This window comes from Podarcis tiliguerta (assembly GCF_965153285.1).
Source record: "Podarcis tiliguerta genome assembly, chromosome: 4".
Taxonomy (NCBI): domain Eukaryota; kingdom Metazoa; phylum Chordata; class Lepidosauria; order Squamata; family Lacertidae; genus Podarcis; species Podarcis tiliguerta.
Window position 1 is genome coordinate 86136075 of NC_139537.1, and position 14697 is coordinate 86150771.

A 14697-nucleotide genomic window follows, 5' to 3' on the forward strand; every position below is an offset into this window, starting at 1 on the left:
TGAACGGTGGGGATGGAGACGCTCCTTCCGGTATACTGGGCTGAGGCCGTTTAGGGCTTTAACAGTCAGCAAGGATCAAAGTGACAGGTGGTTGGTTTCACTCGTCCAAGCAGCCTGTCCACATCCTTGGAGGTAACAGATTGAAATTGATCCTATGCAATTTGACTAGACAGGACTGTAACACTCTCCCTCCCCGTCCCTGGTCCCACAGTGGAGTCTACCTCTTTCCGAATCTGAGCATCTTTATTTGCAAAAAAACTTTGCAAAATCATTGCAGGAGATCTTGGGGTCCTTATTGGGCCCCGATTGCGCAGGTGGTTCTGTTAAATTGTGAACCACTTAAAAGAGCCTCCTGCTACTGTTTTCTACAGATGCAATAGAGTCGGTGAAGAAGGTCCTCTTCACCGTCGCCATCACCACTTGGTAGGCTCAACGTAGAGTACCAAGGCATTTAAAAACCAAAGTACCGCTGTATCATCGTAGTGTAACTTTGAATTCTTCCTTGTGACTGAATGGATATGTCAATTTCAGTTTCCCTCTGTTTTATCTTTTTTCCATTCTTATATTCAAGTCTTCATGAAAAGTCATTAGCATATCAGCACACATTTTTCCTAATATATAGTTTTTTTCCATCAATCTTCCCCAATTCATGCATTTACGTATTTTTGGTATACATCATTTGACTGGGGAATTACATAACTAAATTCATAGAAGTACAAATGTCAACACAGTAGGTTTGAGTAAAGTGTGGATAAGATAGGGTTACATTAAAATTTCTCCTCCATCCCAAATAGAACCACCCATGAGTGATAACTCACACAGCTTAAGCAGTTAAAATTGTCGAAAGCAATCGTTTACACAAATCATGCATAAATGGAGGTTTCCATAAGAACTTGCAATTTATGTCACATTGGCAACATTTCACAGAAAGTGCGATGCCTATAATGAGTGTGTTAAGAAACATAAGGCTTTACAGCTCTTCTTGTTATACAAGTAATATAGAATAGTCAGAGCAAGTTTCTTTTGCTGCTCATTATTTAACAAAATACTATTGGGGGGGAAGCAAAAACAACGTCTGTAATTTCCAAGACAGCCAATTATTCATATACTTTTGCAGTTATTTGAATAATAAAAAGGGAACCTACACAGACTCATTTAGTTTCCAGAACAATTTGATTTGCACGCACAGTACATATTACAACACATATTACAAGGTGTAATGAAACTGCCAGCAGTTCCTATATAAAACATAATTGTGCCCGAAAAACAAGAAAGATGTCAGATTAAATAATCATGATTATATTGTAATTGTCTCATAAAAATATATGGCTTGTCCCCAAAATGACCATAGTTTTCAATGTCAATGTTTATATCTATAGAAATGCTCTCCTTCTCTCTTTGTTTCATTTGTTCTGGACTGAGATCCAAGTTAGGACTGTGGTCAACACAACCATAGATGTTTCTACTTTGCGTCCTTATTGGCAGTTGGTAGACACTGGTGTGGTTGGTTGGGAGATAAGGAAGAAATAGAAGTGCTCTTTTCTCTGGGTGACCTAATAAGGGGGCAAAATGAATTGGTCTTATCCCTTTATAAAGTCATCTAAGTTGGTGGCCATTACTTCACCTTGTGGCATTGAATTACAAAGTTTAACTATGACTTGTGTTGCAAAAATGACAAACCAGCAGAACAGGGAATAAAATGCAATAAAATGCAAACCAGGCCAAATTTCCCCACCTATTCCCATTGCCAGCCTTGTCTCAGCAAGCCCTGGCAAAGGACTTTAAATACACAAGATGAACAAAATATGTTAGTTATGTTAGTTCAGATCCTTCAAGTGTCACCATTTTCCAGGGACAGTCCTGGATTTACAGAAGACATCCCAGTTTCTGATTTGATTCCAGAATGCCCTGCTTTTCCTTAGGATGTCCCTATTGCCATCAGAGAAATGTTAAGAGAGTATAGAATAGGACATTCCTATTTTCATTGGAGAAATGTCAGAGGGGGCATCCGTATTTTCATCAGAGAAATGTTGGAGGGTGTGCTAGCTTTCCCCACACTATGTCTTCTTGCCCTTTGAAGCAAATGGCAAAGCCCAAAGGTTTTTTTTACCAACAATCCACTGGGTTGAATCCAATGGTGTCCCTCAGCTGACATGCAAGCAGAAAATGGAGGGAAGCACTTTCTCTGATCCCCACTTCAGGCACTTCTAGAACTGCTCCAGAGGGTTGAGGGACTCTGCAGAGGAGATTTGGGGGCAAGTACGAAGGATTGCAGGGACCCGCGTGGCGCTGTGGGTTAAACCACAGAACCTAGGACTTGCCGATCAGAAGGTCGGCAGTTCGAATCCCCGCGATGGGGTGAGCTCCCGTTGCTCGGTCCCTGCTCTTGCCAACCTAGGAGTTCGAAAGCACATCAAAGTGCAGGTAGATAAATAGGCACCGCTCCGGCGGGAAGGTAAACGCCGTTTCCGTGCGCTGCTCTGGTTTGCCAGAAGTGGCTTAGTTACGCTGGCCACATGACTCGGAAGCTGTACGCCGGCTCCCTCGGCCAATAAAGCGAGATGAGCACTGCAACCCCAGATTCGGCCACGACTGGACCTAATGGTCAGGGGTCCCTTTACCTTTACGATGGATTACAGGCAGTGAAAATTGCTCGACTCTCTTTTCCACAGACAGAAGCCTTCCTGTCAGCTGAACACACTGAAGGATAAAAACCCTTAACGTTAAATGCAAATTAGATACTTTCCCTACAAAAGCTACAAGCAGAGAGCATTACTATTTTCTTTTTTTAAAGAAGATGATTTCCAATTCTATTGCTATCATTCTCTGGAGAACATTGCTCATTTATGTGATACTAAGTTGAGTGAATAAGTCCATTTTTCAAAAAAAAGAAAGGAAAGGCCCATCTCCCCCTCAATATGTGTTGAGTGGCAATAGAGCCAATTGAGAAAAAGATTAGAAGCAAAGAGTGAAATGCCTAGGATACTTTAATTTGGAAAAGGAGACAAAGGAGAAGAGACACGGCAAGATGTACAGAACAGTGAATGACAAAGATTTCAGTTCTCTGCTGCTATGTACTTTCAGAGAAGAACAGACATTGAGCAAAAGACATGTGGTTAATTCATACTGGATACAAGGAACCATTTCTTCCCTCAGAATGAACCAGCCATTATTTACACCTCTGGGACACACAAGACATTCTACCAGTTAGAACGTATTACATATGCATTTCAGTGGCCAAACTATGAAGCTGTTTTATACCAAATCACACCATTGGTGCATCCAGCTCAATATTATCTACATTGATTGGTGGTGGTTCTTCCAGGAGATGCTGAGGGTTCAGCCTGGAGCCTTGTGCACCCAAAGCAAATGTTCTGTCCCAGAGCTGTGGCCGTTTCCCTAGTGAAATCAAGGCACCAATTAACTTTCCCCGCTGCAATGAATGGGGACTTCTGTGAACCCATCTGATGTCTGATTTATTCCAATAATGCCAAGAAAGGCTTGCTCATAGATGATCCTCAACTTGACAACAGAACATTGAAATAGTTTCTATTCGAGATCCACCACTTCTTGTAGCCTTATTGGAGTTCACCGATTGGGTCTGCGTTGCTCCGGGACAGGAGGAAGGAAGTCAAATGACACCAAGGTTGGTTCAAAGAAAGAGTTTATTCTGCTCTCCGGAGCAGCAGAAAGGCACTTGCGTGGTGAGTCCACTGCAAGTCCAAAGAAACGAGAAATTTCATGCAGTATATATATCCTTCAGGCACCCTCTCCCCCTTTCCCAGCCACGTCAGCCTATGTAGGCAGGTTGACATCACATATGTTCTTGCTCTGGTATTCTTAACCATAAAAGGGTATTCCTTCCTGTACTTCTGACCATAAAAGGATCTTCCTCTTCCTACTCTTATCTTGGAGGAAGAGGTCATCATCTCCGAGAACACACTCTGGCGCTGTTCCCAGATTGGGTTTGTGCGTCTTTTGTGGTCAGGACATACGATGAGGCACAGACGTGTCTTCTCTATTCTACTGGTACAGTACAGGGTCATCCCTTGCCTACCGTCACTGATAAAGGAGAGAGCTGTTTATACAGCTGTGTCAACAGTTCAAGTTTTATGCATTTTAGAGTGCTCTCTTGGAGAGAGAAGGGGTGGGGGGGTTGAGTCAGTTTTAAACTGACTGCACAGAAACCCATTCCTTCATTCTCGCTGCATTTCTGAAACAACGCAGAAGATTGTTGTTTAGATATGCTTTTAATTGTTGTTGTTTTTGCAGGCTATATTACCCTGTTTTGTTTTATGGTTGTTGCTTTAAAAAATGAGGTCAATTTGCTATATGCTTTCTGGATAATTCTGCCAGGGTGCACATTTTTAAATAACTATAATTGCTACAATTATTCTAAGAGGAACTATAGGCACAAGCCAACCAAAGTGAAGGGAAATTAATTTGAATTTCTTTCAGAGGTTGAAATGTAAGAATTGAAATAAATGGGCGCAGTTGAAATAAGCATGCCATTAAAAGAAACATGGATAGTTTCTTCTTCATCCTCATTTTTGTGAAAGATTGTGTAAACTGGCATCACCCATGTCATAGGTTATCTTGCAGATGGTATGCAGCCAGATAAGGGTGTGACCTATGGATGGATGAATTGGGTGGTACCCAGCTAGGTTTTTCTCAGAGTAGATCCATGGACATGAATGACCCTTAGTCATGTTTCTTAATTTCACTGGGTCTACTTTGATTAAAACTTAATTGAATACCACCCACTGCTTCCACATGTGTTCAGTCATTAAATCCATCCCACCCTGTTTCTGCATTTAAGATACCAAGCAAACCATAGCATCTGCAGTAGGAACAATCCCTGCTGAGAAGATTCAGCAATTGATTGACAGGGTATGCTCACACACAGAGAGAGACACAAGGCCTTGGAAGCATAGGTACAAAACATATCTTGATAGTAAAAGTGAAGGGACCCCTGACTGTTAAGTCCAGTCGCAGAAGACTCTGGGGTTGCGACACTCATCTCGTTTTACTGGCTGAGGGAGCCGGTGTTTGTCCGCAGACAGCTTCCAGGTCATGTGGCCAGCATCACTAAGCTGCTTCTGGTGAAACCAGAGCAGCTCATGGAAACGCCATTTACCTTCCTGCTGGAGAAGTAGCTATTTATCTACTTGCACTGGTGTGCTTCCGAACTGCTAGGTTGGCAGAAGCTGGGACAGAGCAACGGGAGCTCACCCCGTCGTGGGGAATCAAACTGCTGACCTTCCAATCGGCAAGCCCTAGGCTCTGTGGTTTAGACCACAGCGCCACCAGCGTCCCCATCTTGATAGTAGGGAATGGAAAATCTAAAGCACAGAGTCAGGACTACATTGTCATAAAGGATTTTAGAGCAACTGCAGACATCCGGGGGAGGGGGGTGCACACAAAGTAGTGCCTCTGGATGTTGTCATACTGCAACTACCTATAGCCTGGCCATCAGTTACAGGCTGAGGTCGGCAGCAGCTGGCATAAAAACATATGGAGTGCAGGATTGGCTCCCCCTGCTCCAGACATACACTTGAATGTACAGACATTGCATTCAAATGTGCCCACTTTCTAATGCATGTGCTTAGGATTGCAGCCTCAAGAGCATTTCATGTGGGTTGCTTTTTTAATAACTCATAATACCCCATCTTGATCAGGGGTGCCAACTTGAATAAAATATTGGGGGGCCCAGGTAAGTTCCACACTGCATAATTGATCACAAGATGCACACACGTACATCATTTGAATGTCAATGCTCATCAACTGGGGTGTGTGTGTGTGTGTTTGTGTGTGTCCCAGCCTCTTCAAATATTTTATCGGGTTGGGGGGAGGTTGAAGGGACCTTGGCCCCTGAGAGTTGACTCCTATGACCTCAAAGAGTCAGTCGGCATCTTAAGTAGCCAGCCTTGCAGAACTCAAGAGTAAGATGGAGTCCGGCCCCCTCTGCCATTGCAGCAGCTTTTGTAGGTGGAGTCAGTCAGGCCAGGTTGGTAAAAGGTCAGTGAAGCAGGAAGCAGATCTTGTAGGACTTGCAGCAAAGATGGTAGGGGTCAGTTGGTTGTCAGTCTGTAAGTCCTGGTCTCTCTCTCATTATGGCAATATATGCAATACAGTAATTGAGAATTGATGCTTTTGAATTATGGTGCTGGGGGAGACTCTTGAGAGTCCCATGGACTGCAAGAAGAACAAACCTATCCATTCTTAAGGAAATCAGCACTGAGTGTTCACTGGAAGGACAGATCATGAAGCTGAGACTCCAATACTTTGGCCACCTCATGAGAAGATAAGACTCCCTGGAAAAGACCCTGATGTTGGGAAAGATGGAGGGCACAAGGAGAAGGGGACGACAGAGGACGAGATGGTTGGATAGTGTTCTCGAAGCTACCAACATGAGTTTGACCAAACTGCGGGAGGCAGTGGAAGACAGGAGTGCCTGGCGTGCTCTGGTCCATGGGGTCAGGAAGAGTCAGACATGACTAAACGACTAAGCAACAACAACAATTGGGAAAGGGATTGTTGCAAAGTTTTCCAGAATTTTCTGCCCTCTCCCTCCCCCCTGAAATGAGGGGGTGTCTTACCATGTTGTGTGCGTTTCTATTTTTTTTAAAAAAATAAAACTTCATTTCTTGGATCAGCAAGCTAATTTCCTGTTTACTCAGCTTATTAGGTAGGCAGTGCCTCGTCCTACCCCCCTTATGTTTTTAATTGCCTGCTGCCTATTTAAGCCTTAGGTGACAGAACTCACATAATGTGGCAAAGCAAGCTATAAACATTAAGCAGGAGAAAAGAGCTATAGGAACCACAGGTGTCACGCTAAAAAGTTACTTCTACCCCAAAAGCACTAAACAAAACTCATGGAGTCCGGAATTAATATTTTTGTCTTGGAGATCATCAAAACTTTGCCAGGCTTTTGTCCCTTTTCACACGGAATTTTGCAGTATACTTGGTAATTTTACAGCTTGCTCTGTTTACATACAGTAACTCAATAACACTTAGAACAAGTCTGTAAATCAGAAAGACCAGCACTTACTACTTGCGTACTAAAGATGGGACTGTTTCTTCAGCCTGAGTTCCATTCAGTTTGTTCCCAAGTAAGGGACGCGGGTGGCGCTGTGGGTTAAACCACAGAGCCTAGGACTCGCCGATCAGAAGGTTGGCAGTTCAAATCCCTCAGATGGGCTGAGCTCCCGTTGCTTGGTCCCTGCTCCTGCCAACCTAGCAGCTCGAAAGCATGTCAAGTGCAAGTAGATAAATAGGTACCGCTCCAGCGGGAAGGTAATTGGCATTTCCGTGCACTGCTCTCGTTTACCAGAAGCGGCTTAGTCATGCTGGCCACATGACCCGGAAGCTGTACGCCGGCTCCCTCGGCCAATAAAGCGAGATGAGCACCGCAACCCCAGAGTCGGTCACGACTGGACCTAATGGTCAGGGGTCCCTTTACCTTTAAATGGGTATATGATTGCATCCTGAGATTGAAACTTGTCTGTGAGTATGGCCATTTATGTTGAAGCTGAGATTTGGAATTCTTTACTGCTGATAGGTCACATGCTTAATATTCATGCTGCTAGTTCACACACTTAGTTCAGTGCTACCTTGGTTTAAGAACAGCTTGGTTTATGAACAACTTGGATTAAGAATGCTGCAAACCCAGAAGTAGGCGATCCGGTTTGTGAACTTTGCCTTGGAAGCTGAACATGTTCTGCTTCCCTGTTGAGTGTGTTCCATTTGTAAATTGAGTCCCCTGCTGCTAATCAGAGGCTTCCTGTTGAATCTGTCGGCTGCTGAGTCCCGAGGTGATATTTGGAGCTTTTGTTTTTGCTATATTTATTTTTTGCTTTTTTGTTTGTGTGGTTTTTCAGTTTTTTGACTGTGACTTGTTCTTCGTTTTATGGGACTGACATGTGACTGTGGCTTGTGACTTCATTTTTGTGACTGTGTGGAACCCAGTTCAGCTGCTGATTGATTGTGTGACTGCAGAAATGGATAAAAGCCCCCCCCTCCAAACAATGACTATCAGTGCATGTAATATTTTTTATTATTTTTTAATCATCTACAATACTGTCTTATTCATTTTATAGTACAGCACACTGATTATTGCTTTCATATTCTGGATCAATGGTCTTGCTAGATGGTAAAATTCATGTTAAATTGCTCTTTTAGGGGTTATTTTTAAAAGTCTGCAACGGATTAATCCATTTTGCATTACTTTCTATGGGAAAGCACGCCTTGGTTTTAGAACGCTTTGGTTTTGGAATGGACTTCCGGAACAGATTAAGTTTGGGAACCAAGGTACCACTGTATATGCTGCATCAGTTCTGAGATCCACAGCAAAAATAGGCAGTATTAAGTGGTGACCTTTAATACTAAGAGTAATAAGCATGGATATGTATTCTGCAACTCCTTTCATGCCAGCACTTCCATTACTGCATTTAACTTACCCTCCAACGTTTCTCCGATGAAAAAAGGGACGTCCTATTCAATAATAATAATAATAATAATAATAATAATAATAATAATAATAATAATTTCTTTATTTATATGCCAGCCATTAAACACTGAATAACTTCACTATACTTGTCTGCCTTCAGATGCCTTCTAAAAGTTTCATAGTTATTTACCTCCCTGGCTCAGGGAGGTCTCATAATTCCATACTCTCCAACATTTCTCCTATGAAAATAGGGATGTCCTAAGGAAAAGCAGTATATTCTGGGATCCAATCAGAAACCGGGACAGCTTCTGTAAATCTGGGACTGTCTCTGGAAAATAGGGACACTTGGAGGGTGTGGTTTAATGCCTGCCTTTTCACTAATCTTTAGAGAAGGCCTGTCATAAATTTGCTATTTATAATTTTTGACTTTGCACATGTCTATTTATTTTGCTTTTTGTAGCGATGGCATCTTTTAACCATCTCTCTGTTTAAAAACACACACATGCATAATACCCTCAGCAGTGTTAGCAGTAGCTAATCAGAACACATGAATATCTATGTCTAAATCAATGGTTGTCAACTTATGCTTCAGGGAATCTTGGTGGACATTCTTGCTGGGAGTAGACCAACATGCATCTTCGCCCGAAAGAAGGTTGAAGTGGCAAATTCCCTCCCTCCAAAAGAGGGAACACATTAGCCAAGCAAGCCCTCTGTGTTCCGAAAGGTGAGACCAAGAATATGCCCTAGATTGTTCTACCATTCCATTCCAGGGGTCCTTCACAGATGAACCAATGTGAAAAGGCATATCTATCTATCTATGTTTGGAGGCAACAGTGGTACACACTTCATAAAACACACCTGCCGCTGTATTTCATTACATCTTCTGGGATCACAGCAGCATGCAATCTCTGCCTGGTCTAATTCACAATGACTCAGGCACTTTGCTAATTATGTGCATTTCTAGAATTCTTCTAACTCACCTCCCACACACAGCAGACTTTGATTAGATGTGCCCAAATGGAAAATAATTTAATCAGGATATCATTTTTAATAAATCTCACAGGCTTATTGCCAGCACATTATAGGTGCCCAGTCATTTGGCAAAGCAACACCCTTCTGAATGGCACACACACAAAAATCTTTGCTGTAAGGTTAAAGGCACACCCCGCATATAATTCTGGTTCCTTGTATATTTCATCAAATGGAAAATGAAAGGTTTTGCTGAAGCTTATGATATTTATATGGGACAAATGTGTCTCTAGCTTATTAAACAACAAGAGATTTGACGGGGGGGGGGCTCATTTGAATGTACTGTATTTCAGGGGGTTCTAATAAAATCAGCTGAAATTGGCAAAAAAATCATGCCATTAATTCAAGAAGAGCTTATGATAAAATGACAGATGCATTGCTGTTCATGAACAGCCACATCTGGCCACAGAAACCTACATTGTAGACGCAAGTATTTATGTCAGGGGATAGACAGCAAAAGCTCCAGATCCAAACACAGCTGAATCTGGAGCCAAACCAGGGCTTAAACTATGTTAGCCCAAGCCCGGATGTGTTTTTGGTGTGTGCTCCCCTGATATACACATACTCCTACAAAGCAGAAGCTAGTGACGTTCACCTCATTGTCAGGGAATGTTCTGCAGGCAAGCAAGGAGCATTGCTGGAGTTCAACAACAAATTTTCTCAAGGAAAAAACACTCAAGGAAGGTGCGTGGCAATGCTGGTGAGGCCTGCTGAGGAAGAGGGTGGCTGTTGGGAAGTGGAAGCCTGGGAGAGTCCTAAGGGCCAGTGTAGGGGCTACATTTGGCCCCTCGATCTGAAATTGTCCATCCTTGCTTTACACAGCAGTGAGCATTAATCTAGGGTTACCAGACGTCCCCGGTTCCTGGGGACAGTCCCCAAATTTGCAAATCTGTCCCTGGACAAATTCCGTCCCCAGAATGTCCCCAGATTTGCAAATCTGTCCCTGGAAAATGTGGCAGCAGCAGCCTCAGCAGCCTGGAGCCAGCCTGGTAGCGCAGTTGGCTCTGGCTGGCTTCAGGAGCTGCTTGCTGCCGTGGCTCCCGCCATTTTTCCTCGCCAGAAGTCCTCATATGATGTGTATTTTGCCACTGCCAAAGGGGAAATGGGGATGTCTGGCAGTACAGATCTCCTGCCCCCTTTGTTTTGACTGATCGAGGAAGGCTCGGGAGTCATGGGTGGGTGGCACGCCATTGCCCAGGAGGGGTGCAAGGCATGCGGTTTCTCTGCTGGGCAAGGTGCAAAGCCCTTCTTTTGCACCCTGTGAAACATAAATGTGCAGAGTTGTTAAAAAACTGGGCAATAGCATACCACCCGCCCATGACTCCCCTGATTTCCTCCCCCCTTCCCCCTTTGTTTTGACTGATCGGGGGAGGCTTGTGAGTTGTGGCTGGCTGGCTGTTGCCCAGTTTTTTTAAAAAAAACTGTGCATTTATGTTTCACAAGGTGCAAAAGAAGGGCTTTGCACGTTGCCTGGCAGAGAGACTGTGCGCCTTGTGCCCCTCCTGGGCAATGGCTGCCTGCCCGCGACTCCTGAGCCTCTCCCGATCCGTCAAAACAAAGGGGGAAGGGGGCAGATCATCGGGGAAGGCTCGGGAGTTGTGGGCAGGTGGCACACTGTTGCCCATTTTTTTAAAAAAACTGCACATTTATGTTTCACGGGGTGTGAAAGAAGGGCTTTGCACCTTTATACAATATGCATGTGTGCTTGGGCCCAGGGTCTTTTGCCTCACCATCCCCACTACTGACTCCCTGTTGCTACTCAGGTTAAAAAAAAAAGTGTCCCCGGATTCATTGGAATAAATCTGGTAACCATATATTTATCCACTTAATTTGAAAGGTGAGAGAAAGTCACTTGGGACTTTCCTGTTCTTTCTTCTATGTCCCAACGTCCTGCTCTGACAGCACTGCTGGATGAATGCTCAAAGCACTTGAATCTTCTCTGCCTGTTGTATGCTGCCTGAACGTGAGACCACATTGCAAAAAATAAAATAAAATAAAATAAAATAAAATAAAATGATTCCACTCCCATCACCCGAACTGCAGAAACAGGCATCTAATCTCTCTCAGTCTTTGCTCGTCTTTGAACTTTCTTCAAAGTCACTTTCCATTGTCATTAACTTCCCATGACACTGGTGCCATGTTGCAGTGAAAAATGAACAGGAATCTTCCTTCAGATGTAGGACATTTGTCGTCACAAAAATAGTAATAATACAAAGGGAACAGGGTGCCCTTGCTTTAGGTCAGAGAAAGCCGTCTCTGAAAACATCCCAATGTTAAAATGTTCCCAGTTTGTGGCACAGCCCTTCTGAAACTTAGATTCGGCTGCATGTTAGAAGTGTTGTGGGGAGCAGAACTCCTGATTCAAAACATTAGCCTTCAAAGCAAATTGCTTGCATTTACCGCGGCTACTGGTGGCTTGAGATGCTGTGGTACATGATTGAAATGGTGCTTAAGGCAGGGATAGGGGATCTGTGGCTCTCTAGGTGTTGAATAAAATTTAGTTGAAACCTAGCGAACCAGCCAAAGTGTAATGTGGGTATTAAGGTAAGTATAGGATGTGGGTGGCGCTGTGGTCTAAACCACTGATCCTCTTGGGCTTGCCAATCAGAAGGTTGGTTCGAATCTGTGTGAACGGGTGAGCTCCCGTTCCTCTTTCCCAGCTCCAACCTAGCAGTTTGAAAACATGCCAGTGCAAGTACAGTCAAACCTTGGTATGCGGTCTGCCTCCTCTTCAGCAAATGTCCACAGCAAACCCAGAAATACTGGAACAGGTTACTTCCAGGTTCGCTGCTCGCACAAGTGCAGAAGCGCTAAATCGCGCCGCGCACCTCACCATGCGTCATTTTAGGCTTGCGGACGGGCCTCTGGAACGGATCATATCCGCAAAATGAGGTTTGACTAGAGATAAATAGGTACCACTGTGGCGGGAAGGTAAACGGCATTTTCATGCACTCTGGTTTCCGTCATGGTGTTCCGTTGCTCCAGAAGCGGTTTAGTCATGCTGGCCACATGAGCTGGAAAGCTGTCTGTGGGCAAACGCCGGCTCCCTCAGCCTGAAAGTGAGATGAGCGCCGCAACCCCGTAGTCGCCTTTGACTGGACTTAACCGTCCAGGGGGTCATTTTTTAATGTGGGTGTTAAGGTAAACATACATACTGAAATAAACTATCATTTGTGCAAATAATGAAAAACGCAAACTATAACATTATAAAAAGAAACCCAGTGATTCTAAATAATGAAAAATGTATCATGTTTTGTCTTTCAGTAGGGTAAGTACCTGGATTTTCTATGTTCAATAAATTTTCATGAGGAGATTAAATCTGAATGGTTGAAAAACAATGCAGTATATTTGGATCAATTGCATTGCCTTTGCAATAATCGAGGAAGCCTATCCAGTTTTCTGAGAATCTTTGCTTTCCTTCAGTCATTCTGATATAATGTGTTAATTTTTCCATAAGGGCATACTACCAGCCAGGGGGCATTTAAGAGCAGGCTGGCTGAAGCGAAGGAGGGCTCCCTTGTGACTCTTAAGGATGGCTGGCACAGGGAGGAAATGGCTGCCCCAACCTAATTTATTGCATTTATCTATCCCATGGATCTTAATGGTGTTATCTATATAGTTCCCTGGCAGTCTCCCAGCCAGACGCCAACCAGGCCAAATCCCCGCTTAGACTCAGCATGGCTGCTGCATTATGCGTTCTCAGACCATGCGCAGGGCTAATGTGAAATAAATTTGTATTTAATATAGATTAATATTTTGAGATAACAAAGTGTGTGGTGCGGAAACTTACAGTGGAGCGAAGCACCATTCATATCGAGAAGGAAAGGTCATCTCCAGCACGTTGCTTTTCATCCCAAATTGCTGCAATATATCTGAACGATAAACATCATCACAATTAAAAAGTGTGCCTTGAACTCAGGACCCCACAGTCAAAATTTGACCTTCTTTGATTGGGGAACTGGAGTTAATTCACCTACCAATGAAAGGTGCAATCAGTTATACACATACCTGCATGTAAGCCCCACTGAACTCGCGGAAATCCTCTTGTGAGTAGACTTGGACTATAAATCTATGAAAGCCTCAGAGAGGTATCCTGGCCCAGCTAGGAGCCTTCTTCATGGGAAAGAAAGCTTATGTACACATTTCCCTGGTTGGTGAGGAACTGCATCATGAACCCCATGGGGTTGCATGTGCAATCCTTTAGCATCAGTATGCCAGATAACTGGTGACAGAACTAACAAGCTGTTGAGGTTGGGTGGCTCCTCCTCTGTGTCAGACAGCTGATTGGCATGATCTGACAGGTTTGTTCTTTTATGTTCAGGATAGCCGTTGACTCTACACATAAGCAAAAGCAGCTCATTCATTCCAGGGTATCCATTCTTCTGCCACCTTTTTGATACATAAGCATAATATTAATTTACTCCTCCCCCCCTCCCCGCTTTCTTATGTATATTTATTTTGTACTTTTCAAGTTTATACATCTCACTAATTTTACACATTTCAATAATTTTACAATCATTTTGACATTTCAAAACTTGGCTTCCTTCCCCCTCTTTCTGCGGTTCCTTACATTTATTTTTAATATCTTCTGCATATCCAAATTAACTTAATTTGCTCATTTGTTCATCTTCTTTCTGCAAACTCCATAAGGTTTTGTATCCATTCTTCCTTTGTTGGGACTTCTGCTTCTTTCCATTTTGGGGCAAGTAATATTCTTGCCGCTGTAGTAAAGGTAAAGGTAAAGGTAAAGGTAAAGGACAAGGACCCCTGGCAGTTAAGTCAAGTCATGAACGACTCTGGGGTTGCGGCACTCTTCTCGTTTTACTGGCCGAGGGAGCCGACGTTTGTGTGCAGACAGTTTTTCCGGGTCATGGGGCCAGCATGACTAAGCTGCTTCTGGTGAAACCAGAGCAGCGCACGGAAACGCTGTTTACCTCCCCACTGGAGTGGTACCTCTTTATCTACTTGCACTTTTTGGGGTGCTTTTGAACTGTTAGGTTGGCAGGACCTGGGACTGAGTAACGGAAGCTCACCCTGTCGCAGGGATTCAAACCGCCGACCTTCCGATCTGCAAGCCCTAGGCTCAGTGGTTTAGACCACAGTACCACCTGCATCCATACATGAATAAGCTTCTATACATTTTAATTAGTTCTATCCCTATAATTCCCAAAAGCTGCTGTTTAGATTATTTTAAACATCCTTTTCATTTCATTATATAT